This window comes from Staurois parvus, unplaced genomic scaffold (genome assembly GCF_062004578.1).
Source record: "Staurois parvus isolate SC_StPar_1 unplaced genomic scaffold, SC_StPar_1.0 ptg000287l, whole genome shotgun sequence".
Taxonomy (NCBI): domain Eukaryota; kingdom Metazoa; phylum Chordata; class Amphibia; order Anura; family Ranidae; genus Staurois; species Staurois parvus.
Window position 1 is genome coordinate 14,630,740 of NW_028318083.1, and position 16,158 is coordinate 14,646,897.

Below are 16,158 nucleotides of genomic sequence, written 5' to 3' on the forward strand. Positions count from 1 at the left end.
TACATGTTAATATATTCAAAACAGTATAATTTTCAGATAAGCTGTACCTGCTATCATTAAGAAGAAATTGATGCATTCCAATCAATGACTTTGCCATGGTTGAGATGATGTCATCAGTCTGCTGCAGACAAGAGAAAGTAGTTCCTTCCAGATTGTTTGCATTACGAGCATGCACCTATATGTGTGCTTTACACAACCCTTCTAATTCAACCCAATGGACAGCTGCATGGGGAGGCTGTGGGTGCTGTACAGCTTCAGTTCGGCCATGTGCATGAAGCCTATAAAAGTCTCTTTGCAGTGTAATTACAGTTGCGAGAAAAAGTATGTGAACCCCTTGGGATTACGTGGAGTTTTGCATGAATTGGGCATAAAATGTGCTCTGAATGTCATCTAAGTCACAACAATAGAAGAACACAGTCTGCTGAACATAAGACTACACAAACATTAGATGTTGCCATGGTTTAATTGCACATAACATGTAAACATTCACAGTGCAGGGAGGAAAAAGTATGTGAACCTTTGGACTTAATAACTGGTTGACCCTCCTTTGGCAGCAATAACCACAACCAAACGTTTCCTGTAGTTGCAGATCAGACCTGCACAACGATCTGGAGTCATTTTGGACCACTCCTCTTCACAAAACTGTTTCAGTGTAGCAATATTCTTGGGATGTCTGGTGTGAATCGCTCTCTTAAGGTCATGCCACAGCATTTCAATCGGGTTGAGGTCAGGACTCTGACTGGGCCACACCAGAAGGCGTATTCTGTGCTGTTGCAGCCATTGTTTTGTTGAATTACTTGTATGCTTTGGGTCATTGTCCTGTTGCATCACCCATCCTCTGCGGAGCTTCAGTTGGCGGACGGATGTTCATACGTTTTCCTGCAAAATGTCTTGATAAACTCTGGAATTCATTTTCCCATCAATGACAACAATCCGTCCAGGCCCTGAGGTAGCAAAGCAGCCCCAAACCATGATGCTCCCTCCGCCATGTTTTACAGTGGGGATGAGGTTTTGATGTTGGTGTGCTGTGCCTTTTTTTCTCCACACATAGTGTTGTGCGTTCTTCCCAAACAACTCAATCTTGGTTTCATCTGTCCACAGTATATTTTGCCAGTAGTGCTGTGGAACATCCAGGTGCTCTTTTGCAAACTTCAATTGTGCTGCAATATTCTTTTTGGACAGCAATGGCTTCCTCCGTGGTGTCCTCCCATGTACTCCATTCTTGTTTAATGCTTTCCTTATTGTAGATGTGTCAACAAAAATGTTAGCATGTGCCAGAGATTTCTGTAGGTCTTTAGCTGACACGCTGGGATTCTTCTTTAACTCATGCAGCATTCTGCGCTGTGCTCTTGCAGTCATTTTTACAGGACAACCACGCCTAGGGAGAGTAGCAACAGTGCTAAACTTTCTCCATTTGTAGACAGTCTGTCTTACCGTGGACACACGAACATCAAGGCTTTTGGAGATACTTTTGTAACCATTTCCAGCTTCATGCAAGTCAACAATTCTTGATGGTAGGTCTTTTGAGAGCTCTTTTCTGCGAGGCATGGTTCAAATCAGACAGTGCTTCTTGAAGCCAGTAAACCCAAAACAGGTGTGTGTTTTTTAAGGGCAGGACAGCTGTCAGCAACACATCCAATATCATCACACTGATTGGAGTCAAGGTTGGCTCACTCCTGGCTCCAATTAGCTCTGGGAGAAGTCATTAAGCTAGGGCCTCACATACTTTTTCCTCCCTGCACTGTGAATGTTTACATGTTATGTGCAATTAAACCATGGCAACATCTAATGTTTGTGTAGTATTATGTTCAGCAGACTGTGTTCTTCTATTGTTGTGACTTAGATGACGTTCAGAGCACATTTTATGCCCAATTCATGCAAAACTCCACGTAATCCCAAGGGGTTCACATACTTTTTCTTGCAACTGTATACACAAATCTGAAACAGTCTAACTGGAAGTGATCAGGATGCTTTTCTGCTCATACTGCTTTCTAACCATCTCAGCTTGTTCCTTGTATGCACATGTGCATGCAGCAAATTTGATTGACGTTTTTTTCAGGAAAAGAGAAGAGGCTGGTGTCTAGTACTGACTAATTGCATTTACTACTTTACTTACTCTTCTGCATTACTTACTAACTGCAAAATACATTTTCAGTTAAGCCGTAACTGCATTAATTGTTTTTTCATATAACTGCCTGGAGTTCAGCATTAAATAAGAATCAGTTAATCAAGCAAGACTGTTTCATCAAGCCTAGATCCTTGACCTCCATGAGCGTCCCAAGCACTGGAGTTGTATGTTCTTATGTTTTGCAGCTTTGTGTGTATTGCATTTAAACTTAGACCCATGTTTCTCAAGTAATGGGTCACGAACCAAAAGTGGGTTATGACCAGGGGCGGACTGGGCCACGGGGCAAGTGCCCCCCCGGCCTCTCTAATGCTCCAATAAAACGTCCTGTGCCCTAACAACATAGCTTAATAAAACCCATTGGCCGAACTAGTATAAATGTTAAGATGGCTGGGACAGCAACTACAGCCAGCCATAATATTTGTATTACAGCCAGCCTGTCCCACACGATGCAGTTAAAAAGCGGTCCCATGGCCTTTTGCTCATTCCTCCTTCCTCTATGGCAGCGTGGGAGATCGTGACATATATCTACACTTCCTTTCAGCCAGCCAGCTGCGCAGGAGGTAAGAAAACCTCAACTGGATGCCAGGGAATGACTCTGCTAGGTACTTTTCCTGGGTTGTGGCTGGGTGATGGAAAGCACATTTTGAAAGGAGTGAAAGAAAACAGGACAGACCTTCACCCATTAAAATTATGTTTTTACTCCTGGCACCTCCCCCCATCCCTCCTCCATAATTTACTAATGGGTCAATGCAAGCATGTACAGATATAATGCAGGTCTCCGGGACCTGGCTGACCCTGTGGTACATCTGTGCACACATGGGTAATTCCTGCAAATGCCCATACATGCAGAAGGTATCTACACAATCCCAGACACCAGAATTTAGTGGGTGTGTGCGCATGCGTGGGATTCCCCTTTGGTTCCAAAGACCCTGCAGCGACCTGCAGCACATCTGCAATGATGCAGGATATGTTGAGATGGTGGCACAGAAGACAAGAGGAAGGGTGAGAACGTCCAGAAAGTGAAATTCATCTTTTATGTCTAAGGCTGAGTTTGTGTTTGTTGGCTTCAAGCAATTACTAAATTTAAAGTGTTACTAAACCCACAACAGTAAAATCAGTCTGTATATGCAGTAAGGCATGCTTGTTATACTCACTGTGGAATCTAAGTGGTTAATCCCCTGCATTGTGTAAAAAGGCTGTTTGATCCATTCTTCTCTGGTCCTCCCCTTCTTCCAGTGTCCTCCTCTTATCTCCTGATAAGACATATTGTGTGGAGTCACTCTGCACATGCTCAGTTTGGTGTGTATTGCTAAAGAGGGTTTTTTTTCCTTGGAAGAGTGCATGTGATCAGCACAGTCCAGAAAGAGGTCAGGTATCCTGCATCCTCCTAAAGCAAAATGAAAACTCCTACATGCTTTAACATGTGCTTGGCTGGACACTGATAGACTTCGCAAGACTGCTGTAGCTGCTGATGAGAAAGGGTATTTAGCCATTTATATTTGCTAAAATAATTGCACTTCCGTGTTCTGTGTACTGTGGGAGACTTGATATAGTGTATGCAGGGTCCGGGTTAAGTAACACTTTAAAGGATGATGCATCCAAAATGCAGCACGCAGTGCAAAGCTTTGGTGTGAACAAACAAGTGTCAACAGTGTATTTGCTTTAGTCCAAGCTTTTTGCTGTGTTTATGAATCATAATGCATAGCAAAACATTCCGGTAAATACACTGCTCAACAAAATTATAGGAACACTTTTTAATCAGAGTTTAGCAGCAAGTCAATTAAACTCCTGGGATATTGATCTGGTCAGTTAAGTAGCAGAGGGGGTTGTTATTCAGTTTCAGCTGCTTTGGTGATAATGAAATTAACAACAGGTGCTCTAGATGGGCAACAATAAGATGACCCCCAAAACAGGAATGGTTATACAGGTGGAGGCCATTGACATTTTTCCTACTCATCTTTTCTGACTATTTTTCACTATTTTTGCATTTGGCTAGGGTCAGTGTCATTACTGGTAGCATGAGGCGATACCTGGACCCTACAGAGGTTGCAAAGGCAGTCCAACTCCTCAAGGATGGCACTTCAATACGTGCCATTGACAGAAGGTTTGCTGTGCCTCCCAGCACAGTCTCAAGAGCATGGAGGAAATTCCAGGAGACAGGCAATTACTCTAAGAGAGCTGGACAGGGCTGTAGAAGGTCCTTAACCCATCAACAGGACCGGTATCTGCTCCTTTGTGTAAGGAGGAACAGGATGACCACTTCCAGAGCCCTACAAAATGACCTCCAGCAGGCCACTGTTGTGAATGTCTCTGACCAAATAATCAGAAACAGACTTCATGAGGGTGGCCTGAAGGCCTGATGTCCTATAGTGGGCCCTATGCTCACAGCTTAATTGACATTTGCCACTGAACACCATAATTGCCAGGTCTGCCACTGGTGCCCTGTGCTTATCACAGGTGAGAGCAGGTTCACCCTGTGCACATGTATCAGATATGAAAGGGTCTGGAGAAGCCATGGAGAATGTTATGCTGCCTGCAACATCACTCAGCATGACCGTTTTGGTGGTGGGTCAGTGATGGTCTGAGGAGGCATGTCCATTCAGGGATGCACAGACATCTACAGGCTAAACAATGGCACCCTGACTGCCATTAGGTATCAGGATGAAATCCTTGGATCCATTGTGAGACGCTGGTGTAGTGGGTCCTGGGTTCCTCCTGGTGCACGACAATGCCCGGCTTCATGTGGTGAGAGTATGCAGGCAGTTCCTGGAGGATGAAGGGATTGACACCACTGAATAGCCCCCTGACCTAAATCCAATAGAACACCTCTGGAATATCATGTTTCGGTCCATCCGACGCCGCCAGGTTGCACCTCAGACTGTCCAGGAGCTCAGTTATGCCCTGGTCCAGATCTGGGAGTAAATACAGCAGGACACCATCCGTTGCCTCATTAGGAGCATGTCCTGATGTTGTCAGGCATGCATACAAGCACTTGGCAGCCATACAAACTACTGAGCACCACGCAAAATGGACTAGCCTGCTGCATCATTTTTTCACTTTGATTTTGGGGGTGTCTTTGAATTCAGTCTTCTGTAGGTTGATCATTTTCATTTCCATCAAACGATGGGGCATCCTTACATTCCTAACACATTACTCAGTCCATATCAGTATAGATATCCAGCATGATATTTTTCCCCATTGAGATCTGATGTGTTTTTCAAAGTGTTCCTTTAACTTTTTGAGCATTGTTTAATATTTGTGTATTTTTGTAGAAGCCGGTCATTTTTTATTAGCTGCCAAAGGTCCTGAAACATGTAACTTTTTCTACAAAATAAGGTTAGCGTTTGATTAAGCCTAGATCAGAAATAGTCCAGTATTAGAACAAAATTCATCTTTGCACTTCTGTTTCATGCTTCACAAGTCAATACATATTTTTTTAAGCACAATTTTATCTGTGTGGTCAGAAACATCATAACTTCTCCAGAGTACTGCTGGTGCAGCCCCTCAGGCCCTCACTTGTCAGCATGGTGTAGTCACTAAGCTGACTGTAAATGCTTTTAGTGTTTTAGCCTGGTAATGGACTGATTGTCAGTAAATAGATTTCTAGAACTGCGCACTGTGCCTCTGCTTACAACATAAAGCACTTAGAGTTTCATCTTTAGACGTTATTGATATGAAACAAAAAGGCCTTGATATAATTACAAGTCATTTTGACTCAATTATTCATTGCTGATTACCTAAATTACCTATTTATTGTGTTTTGATATGTGCATATGCTGCTTCATTGAACACATTTAAAGGCACACAAGCTAGAAGACCGGCCTGTACTGCTGTCACCAAAAATTACCCAGATGAGGTGTAAAGTCATTTTGCATGGTGGTGGATTTTACATATACACTACATGCCTATTTATCTGGATATTTGAAGAGGAATGATGCTGACATAGTAATGCTCAACAGCTATTCAGATTTTACCATTCTTTAATTTGTGGTAGCCAAGGCATTTATTGCTGGTTGATTTCATAGATTACTGCACTTTACACCTTGTTGGTTGTATTAATAGGCCTTTACAGTGTTAGGAAGCACACAGCTAAAGACGCAAATTACTGTAAATCCTCCCACTATCCTGCTTCTCCTAATACAAGTTATCCTAAGTTCAAAACATGATTCACCCCTGAGAAGTCATATATATTTTTTCCTGATAAGTGCACACATGCTAATGCGTAAGCGCACCACTTAAATGCCATTGTGGCTCCTTACTGCACATCTGTCTACTAGCTACAAGCTGGTACACATTACTCCACAGGAAATAAGGGAGGGGGGAAAGGGAGCCAAAAACCTCACTTTTGCAAACACAGGCTGCTAGAAGTGTTAAAGTTTAAAGGGGAACTCTGCAATATCTGGGTGCTGCCACAGCTAAGTGCTTTACAATATAAAGGGAGACAATATAGCAATGATACAGTTCCATACAAAAGGGTTAGGAGGGCCCTGCTCCTTGGAGCTTACAATCTAAGAGGGAAGGGCTGGTAGTACAAAAGGTAATAACTGTGGGGAATGAACTGATAGAAGAGATAGAAGATTTGGTTATTAGCTGAAGGCAGGATAGGCTTCCCTGGAGAGATAGGTTTTCAGAGATCGCCTAAAAGTGGGCAGAGTAGTCGATAGACAGATAGATTGGGGTAGAGAGTTCCAGAGGATGGGGGAGGCTCTGGAGACTTAGCAGCACACTTTGAAAGCAAGGCTGCTCGTCAACTTGAACCCAGAAAGCTTTGGGCCTACAGAAATTAAAATCCAACAGGGTTTCTGGCCTTTCCCTACTCTACTAAAGGGAATCATTTTTTTTTGTGTCTGGGTTGCTGTTAAAGAGTTTCTTTCACTTCCTTTTTAGCAAAACATTGCCAGGAGGATAGGAAGTGAGGGAAAATCTCTCTAACAAGGCCCCATTTATTAGTCATAATCTAACAAGGGTTTAAACCAATCTTCAAAACTAAGAAAAAAAAGTTTTGCCTGGACATACACTCCATGTTATTGCCATTTTTGTATTAATTTAGAAAAGGTCTGCTCTGAAGTCTTGTCATTTATTAGACTGTGTAATTACAAAATAGTAGATGGAAATTAATTAATACACTAGAGAGCTCATGAATATTGCTTAATAATTTTATTACCTTGAATATGCAAATACACAGTAGCTCAGACTTAAAACATTACATTACTTTCATGGGTCAGTTAAGCTGAAACATGACTTTGTTCTGAAAAATAAATTAATGAATCCAGCTAAATTACCAAACTCAGAAGCTGAATGATTAGAAAACCAAATTACTTCAGGAGAAACTGAGATAATACAACACTTAAAGTAACCCTGTCATGAGAAGCTGCTGTTGCTTACGTCTCCTTCTGATTATGCTAGTTGCCTGGCTGTTATGGTGACCCCTTGCTTGAGTAATTTGATTCACTGGCTTTAAAACAAGTAATCAAAAAGGGACCTCTGACTTCATTGATTTGCATGCTAGTTTTGAGTCAGTTACACAGACAGCATTAGAGTTAGTGGGTCAGCATAAGAGCCAAGGTTATAACATTTTTAAAAAGAGGGCATTAATGGCGCTTTCTATATTTTATATCATTAAAGCTTAACTCCAGGCAGATATAAAAGATGCAAATTAATTCAGCTCTATAATAATATTTGTTCGAGAAGCTTGCATATGCTTGTAGGAAAATATTTGTACATACAGTATTACAGTAATATATTTGTGAATGCAAATTTTATATTGTTGAGAGTAATATGTATAATATTCTGGAGAAAAACAGTTTTTAAAAAAGTTTGGCATTGCTCTTTTAGTCTATGCAGTTATCTGCATTTTGCTAGTTTTAGATTTTTAAATTTCCAGAGTAAATTTTATATTCTTTCCAGGTTATCCTTCATAACATACCAAGCACACAAAAAAACCCACAGCAACTCATTTACTGACATTAGCAATTTCAAAGTCAGCCAGTAATTCAATATATACTGTATACAAGGACAGCCATATTTACCCACTACATATGTAGCATTACCCCCTTAGGAGTTGCTGAAGTTTCAGGTCCCCCTATAGTCCTGCATAGTCAGGCAACACACATTTTCCACACAGACTTTCATCCAGGAAACAGTGACCTGTCCTTGAGCCTGAGTTTTTTTTTTTATTGGAATTAAAACTTGCATAGGGTAAGAGGTGTATGGGATGTCCAAGGGTATTGGTAACAGAGGGCAAACTCCTTATCTACTATGTACAACTCTGTACAGCAAAAGTTATCTTTTGGAGAGCCAGCCAGCATCTCCTGTAGTACCACCCCAGACCCCAAATGAATCATCTCCTCATCCAGCTGTATTGGGTGTATCCCTGAGCAGGGGATCCAGTGCCTACCATTGCAGTGCGAACAGTCCCAGGTAAAAAGCTATTCCGGTTTCCCACCAGAGTGCCTCTTTCCCCTTACTGGCCCAGGGGGTGCAGGTTTACTCACTCAGTCCTTACTCCTGTGCTGCTGGTGGGTTGGTGGCTGCTACCAGGCCTTCAAGCTGGGCCACTCCTTCCCCACTGTACAGATGGTCCTCGCTCTGAGGGCCGGTGAAGTCCTGAACTTTCCTCCTTCCAAGCTCCACTGCCTGTAGGTGAGCCCCTCTATAAATGGACTCCCTCCCAGGTTCCTGCTCTCCAGCCTTACTGCTCCACCTGAACTCTCCCTCTCCTCCTCCTCTTTCTTCCACCCAAACTCTCTCTCTACTTCTCTGCCTACTGAGCAGGCTCTGTCACTTTTAAGGGCTTTCCTGTCCCCATGTCAAGCCTCCTGTTGGGGATTGGTCAGGATCCCTCAAAGTGCAGAGCAGTAACTCCTTACCTCTGCCCACTGCTTCTAGAACTTTCTCCAAAGTTCTAGAGCAGGGGAAAGTCTCAGACAGCTGATCTGCAGAGCCTCTCATCTCTGACCACAATTTGACCCTGCTCTGACTGTTACACCTCGGCTGCTACTCTGCCCCTATTTAAAGAATCAACTCTAGCTCCCCCTAGCTATCTAGGAGGGTGCTGCAAATGCTCCCTGCTGATCCTCACTTAAGTCTACCAGACCTTCTAATCCAAAGCAGTCTCTAATGACATGAAGCACCTATTATGCTTCATGTGATCTGAAGTCTGGGTTGGGAAACTCTCAAGCAGTATTTGTTTAATTCATTGTAAGAGACAGGTGCTTTTAACTGGAAAAAAACATGATTCAATAAAGCTGACCTCTATTATTGAATGTAATACATGAATGTAAATGCCATGTTTACTTAAATGGTCTTCAAATCACAATCAAAAGATGATACACATTATATAAGTATTATATGTAAACCTTTCAGGCAATATTCTAATAAAAAGATTATAGGGGTTAACTTATTAAACTAGAGAGTGCAAAATCTGGTACAGCTGTGCATGGAAGACAATCAACTTCTAACTTCAGCTTGTTCAATTAAGCTTTGAACAAAAAACCTGGAAGCTGATCGGTTTCTGTCCAGAAGCTGCACCAGATTTTGCACTCTCCACTTTTGGGAAATTAACCCCATAGTGTTTGTGTAAATAATTTCTGTCACTGTTTTTTACAGGATTACAAATATAAAAATGTTAAAAATACAGATTTAAAAAATGAGTGATAAATATAATATATCGCATGTGAGTATTTTGCAATCTCATATCCAAACAGCTTGTATGGCTTTTGACTCCTTTTCACATGCAACTCCTTACCTGCAGTTCTGAAAACACTGTTGTTTACAGGATTAATAGTTTAACAAACAAACTAATTGACTATATAAATGATCCAGCCCCCTCCCAAGCCCTAAACTACCCTAAGCTGATCAGTTTCCCCCTAGGTGTTCACTTACTTACTTTCTCCAATGGAGCCAGCCTCCCTCCACCTGTAAGCTAAAATTAGCCCCCCTTGCCACCCCTTTCTTTTCAGAGGAATGGTTGGCTCTGTCTGCAAGTTTTGCTAGATACAGCATACATAAAAGGAAACAATTTGTTTAGAAAACCCATGGTGGTCTGGAAATCTTATGTCAAGGCTGCACCGCTTATTAAATATTTAATTACAAAACAAAGATTTATAGTGTAAGAAAAAAATCTGAAATAGTTGAAAACATAAAGTTTAAAATGTTATAGTTCCCCATATGGTTAAATTATTTTCTGCACATTGCTGACTTTCTGCCTCATACTCCAACTTGGAGACACATCAGGCAACTCTCTCGGCCCATTGAGCCTAATAGTATAGATGGTATAAATCATAAGCCTGACTTGGCCTAAAAGCAAGTAAAACAATACAGTTATTGTACGCAGAATTGAACCTTCAAAATAGGGGTAGGCAACCTTTGAGAGGTGGAGATCTACCTGAACAACATGAAAGAGAACACGAGGTTCTGTGCCCTTTTTTTTAAGAAATTAACTAGCTAGGATTAACTTAGAAAAATATAATAAAACAAATGTCACTGTAAAAATATAAACTACCCTAAAAGTGGACCAAGTCAGTCAGTAGGGCCATGAACAGTGTGTGGACAGTGTCAGTAGGGCATTGGATGATGTCAGTAAAGCAGTGGACATGTCAATAGGGCAGAGGTTGGTGTCAGTAGAGTAGTGGATGGTGTCAGTAGGGCAGAGGACACTGTCAGTAGAACAGAGGATGGTATTAGTAGGACAGAGGCTGGTGTCTGTAGGGCAGTGGACAGTGTCAGTAGTTTTTATGTTTATTATTTTATTATTTTTACAGCTTTATTTTTTTATCATTTTTTTAACAGCTATGTTGGGGGGATTTGGTGAAACATCAGGGGTTCAAACAGACCCCCAATATCTAAATTTTGAGACAGAGAAAGGAGATTGAGGCCCAGTACTCAATCTCCATCTCTGCAGCTTCAGCAGCACAGAATGAACAAACATGAAGAGCTGTGCACAGTCTCCCTTTCCTTCACAAACTGAAGCATAGTAAACACAGTTTACTATGCTTCAGTTATGAATAAACACAGTGAGTTAATGGTATAGATCACTCACTATGTTCCTTCAGAAAAGGAAGGGACAGGTAAACTACATATTTACTGGCCTCTTCCCTTGCTCTCCATCATGAATAGAAGCTGGTGGGAGAGGAGAGGTGAGGAAGCCGGCAGCACTGTAGGGGAAGGGGGAACCAGCCAGCAGAAGGAACAGGAACCTGGACAGGAGAAGTGTCAGGGGGGACATTTACTGGACATGATCACCTGTATTTTCCTCCAGGAGCAGCTGAATGGAAGAGGAGATGCCAGCTTTCAGCTGCTGCAGGGGAAAATGCAGGTGGTCACTTTCAGTAAATGCCGCCCATACTGCACCTCCTCTCCAGGTACCGGGGGGTCGGCAAGGAGGAGACGTGATCTACTCGTCACCTGCCTGCAATCGATGGGTAGATTGGAATCGATGGGTTGCTGCCCCCCACTTTAAACAGATATCAATGAATATTAAACTGCTGAAAAGTAAAATGTATACATTTTGTTCTAAATGTCTAAAGAAATAAGTGATGACAAAGCTTGAAATTAAAGTCTATGCTCCCCCTTTTTTCTATTTTTACTTACCTTTTTCAGATGTCTTCTGGATAATCACATGATTCATTGGGACTTCTTCTTCCTTGTCCCTCTCTTACTGATAGGTGGTTCTGGATGACACAGAGATCAGCACTGATGTGATGACATCAACACTACTCTTAGCATCAATACACTGGAAGAGCAGGGTGTCGTGTTCAGGGAGCCGAGCTAAGACACGCTACGTTCACAGTCTTACAGGTTGACTGAGAACAACGTCTGACGATGAAGAGGTACTGTGGGGACAACACCAGACTGAAGGTGAATAGCAGCCAGAGATTTTTTTTCACCACTACCTGTGGGACATTTTAAAAAGACATAGCCTGGAGTTATGTTTCAAAAAGAATTTTAATGAAACAAAGGAGAGTATTATGACACCGAAAATGATGACACTGTAGGACACTGCTTACAACATGTAGCCTGTATACAAATTCAGCTTGGCCTAAAGTAATAGTTACCTATAGTAAATTAAGCATAGTTGGTATGAAACCAAACTAAGAATTTTTTTTACTTGCATGTACAAACATTACATTTTTGCCACTGGGATATTTGGACATACCTTGTAAATATTATGCTTCATAAATGTTATGGGAAATGAAAAGCTCTAGTAAATGTTTTCCATAATGCACAGTAAATGCCAAAAGAGCTATGGTAAATAAAGTGACGCCATGCTAATTTAGAATGCAGAAAAAGGCATGGTCCACAGATACTACTGATTACTAGTCCTTTGCCATCTATTCACCAGATCAGAATATAGTACAACACACACAAGGCTTCATTCACAAAGCTTTAAAGCTGAACTCCAGGAATTGAGACACTTTGTAAAGTGTCCTCAAATATTGGGGGGTTAAGTCCAACAAGGTGCATGCCATCTAGTGGATTTATGTATTTTATTTACAACTGACAGTTTTACTGAGCACTGGAAGCACAGCTATTACTGTTCTCCTGCCACTCTGACAGGAGAGATGCTGCTTTCTCACAGCAGCAGCTGTATTCGTCTCTCCCTTCTGCTGTATATTCACAGAAGGCTATTATATTTTGTGAATGGGCTCACATAATACAATGCACTCTGTGATCAGGCTTCACAACAAATGCTATCTACTGTGGATACATCATTTGATGCGGTGCACACTAGTCTTTGCCTAACTCTCCATAGCAAAGACAAACCCCTTATGGGCACTAAGTCACCCTTGTGGGTGACTAAGTCAAGAAAGATGTTTTCCATACATAAAATTTATTTTGCACTTTGTGAGGAATGGCTCAACCCCGGCTTAGCTCCTCCGAAAGGTTTTGCTAAGATGTAAGTTCATATGTTTGTTATAAGCCTCCCAGTGTTAATGAGGAGGTGGAAAGTCAGCTCCTTGCACAGATCGAAAGGGCTGCAAGGACTGGGACAGTGATAATAATGGGGGATTTTAACTACCCAGAAAATGACTGGAGTAATGGTACTGCAGGAACAGTTAAAAGGCAAAAATGTTTAAACCTACTACAGGACAATTTTATGGTACAGTTCGTAGAGGCCCCTACTAGGAATGATGCTCTCCTGGACCTGGTAATCTCAAACCATGCAGAACTTATTACGAATGTCCATATAAAAGAAAATCTGGGTAGCAGTGACCATAACATGATTTAATTTATTGTTAGCTGTAAATAGCAAGCACATACGGGAAAAATAAAAACACTCAATTTCAAGAGAGGTAATTTTCCAAGGCTGAGAGCTGCTCTCCAAGACTTAGACTGGGAGGGAATATTGGCATTGATGAACACAACACAGAAATGGGAGTTCTTCAAAAAGACTGTATGTGAACAGACTGCAAAATATATTCGCATGGGCAACAAGTTTAAAAGGCTAAAAATCAAACCTATGTGGCTTACGGCCAAAGTTAAAAAGGCTATAGATAATAAGAAAAGAGCTTTTATTCAATATAAAAATGAAGGAATGCTATCATCGTTTAAACATTACAAAGAATGTAACAGAATATGCAAAAAGGAAATAAAGGCCACAAAAACTGAAAACGAACAACAGATTGCAAAAGATAGCAGGATCAACCCCAAAAAATTCTTCAAATATATTAATAGTAAAAAGGTTTGGTTCGAGCATGTAGGCCCTTTACAAAATAATCTAGAGTGGGTGACTGGGAACAAAGAGATGGCAAATTTATTTAATACCTTCTTCAACTCTGTATATACAAAGGAGCATGGGGGAGCTCTTGTCCATAATGGGCATGGTATTGACACAGCTCCAGATGATCCACATTGGCTCACAATTGATATGATCCAAAAATATTTAGACAGAATAAAGGTGAATAAAGCACCTGGACCGTATGGCATACACCCATGGGTCCTTAAAGAATTGAGCTTTGTCATTTCAAAGCCATTGTTTCTAATTTTTAGGGACTCTTTAATGACTGGCATAGTACCACTGGATTGGCGTTAGGCCAATATGGTGCCTATATTTAAAAAGGGGTCAAAATCTTTACCATGTAATTACAGACCTGTTAGTTTAACTTCTATAGTTGGGAAGATACTGGAGAGTTTAATAAAAGACCACATAGATGAGTTCTTGCTGGAAAAAAATATTTTAAGCAACAGACAGCATGGATTCATGAAAGACAGAAGTTGTCAAACAAATCTGATTTCTTTTTATGAGGGAGTGAGCAAAACCTTGGACAGAGGGGTGGCGGTGGACGTGGTATACTTGGATTTTGCAAAAGTGTTTGACACAGTTCCCCACACACGGCTAATGTGTAAGGTAAAGTCTACGGGCTTGGAAAATTCAGTATGTAAATGGATAGAAAACTGGCTAAAAGATCGTATTCAGAGAGTAGTGGTTAATGATTCATACTCTCTCTGAATGGTCTGGGGACATCAGTGGTGTACCCCAAGGTTCAGTGTTGGAACCCTTACTTTTTAATATATTTATAAACGATATAGGGTCTGAGATTAAGAATCCCATTTCAGTCTTTGCAGATAACACTAAGCTGTGCATCCTTACAGAATGTCTTCAATTTACAATCCTACCTCAATGCACTGTTTAATTGGCCAACTATTTGGCAAATGAGGTTTAATGTTGATAAATGTAAGGTTATGCACTTGGGGGCTAAGAATATGCATGCATCATACATACTAGCTGGGGTACAACTGGGGGAATCATTGGTGGAGAAGGATCTGGGGGTTCTGGTAGATCACAAGCTTAATAATGGCATGCAATGCCAAGCTGCGGCTTCTAAAGTGAGCAAAATCCTCTCTTGTATTAAAAGAGGTATAGACTCCAGAGAGAGAGATATCATATTACCCCGGTACAAATCATTAGTTAAACCTCATCTGGAATATGCAGTTCAGTTTTGGGCACCAATTCACAAAAAGAACATTGGGGAACTTGAGAAAGTACAGAGGTCAACTAAACTGATACGAGGCATGAAGGAGCTCAGCTATGAGGAAAGATTAGAGGAACTAAATTTATTCTCTCTTGAGAAGAGAAGAGTAAGGGGGGATATGATCAACATGTACTGTATAAATACATCAGTGGTTCATATAGTGAACTCGGTGTAGAGCTATTCACCCTGAGGTCAACACAGAGGACAAGGGGGCACTCTTTACGTCTGGAGGAAAAGAAATTTAATCTCCAAACACGGAAAGGTTTCTTCACAGTGAGAGCTGTGAAAATGTGGAATAGACTCCCTCAAGCGTTGGTTCTGGCCAGCTCAGTGGATTGCTTCAAAAAAGGCCTGGATTATTTCTTGGATACACAGAATATAACTGGATACTAACATTTATAGGTAAAGTTGATCCAGGGAATATCCGATTTCCTCTCGGGGGATCAGGTAGGAATTTTTTCCCAGGAGCAAATTGGATCATGCTTTGCTGGGTTTTTTTTGTGCCCTCCTCTGGATCAACTGTGGGTATAGGATTATAACTTTTTTTTTTTTTCTGTGATTGAACCGGATGGACTTTTGACTTATTTCAGCCAGACTAACTGTGTAACTATGTATCCTATGAAAAAGTATTTTATAAAAACATAGGTGATTCCAGTATTGGATCCTGGCATTTCAGTTCTCAGTATACACCATATGGTAACTATTGAGGATGCTGTTGATAGAGGTTTTGAAGCCCTCTTAAAGGCTTCCTTTTCCCTTGAAGAGCCAACCCTGCAGCCATGTCTATTTGGCATACAAATTGGTAACTGGAGAAGACAAATGAACAGACCTGTCCTTGGTGACCCTGCTCTCTTGTAGCTGATACCCTTAGCCTTATTTGTTTTGTGTTGACACTCTAATAAATGTAATTTACCAAGTCTCTAGAATGTCCCTTATCTATATTGTGGCTTAAAGCTTGGTGTGCTGAACCTGCTAGTAAGAAGCATTTTCTACGCCTTTTGACAGTGAATGCCTGTTTGGGCATTTCTTGATAAATTCAACAGGGTGGAAAGGTGC

The 16,158-nt window shown here is 41.2% G+C and overlaps 1 long non-coding RNA gene across 3 annotated transcripts in view; it reads left to right on the plus strand.

The window, feature by feature from the left end:
• LOC149458395 (uncharacterized) overlaps window positions 1-16,158 on the plus strand; it is a 77,945-nt gene that overhangs the window by 22,979 nt on the left and 38,808 nt on the right. For all 3 annotated transcript variants that reach the window (XR_016313460.1, XR_016313459.1, XR_016313458.1), the window contains one exon: window positions 11,794-11,986. This is a non-coding gene — a long non-coding RNA (uncharacterized LOC149458395). The remainder of the gene's footprint in view (window positions 1-11,793; window positions 11,987-16,158) is intronic.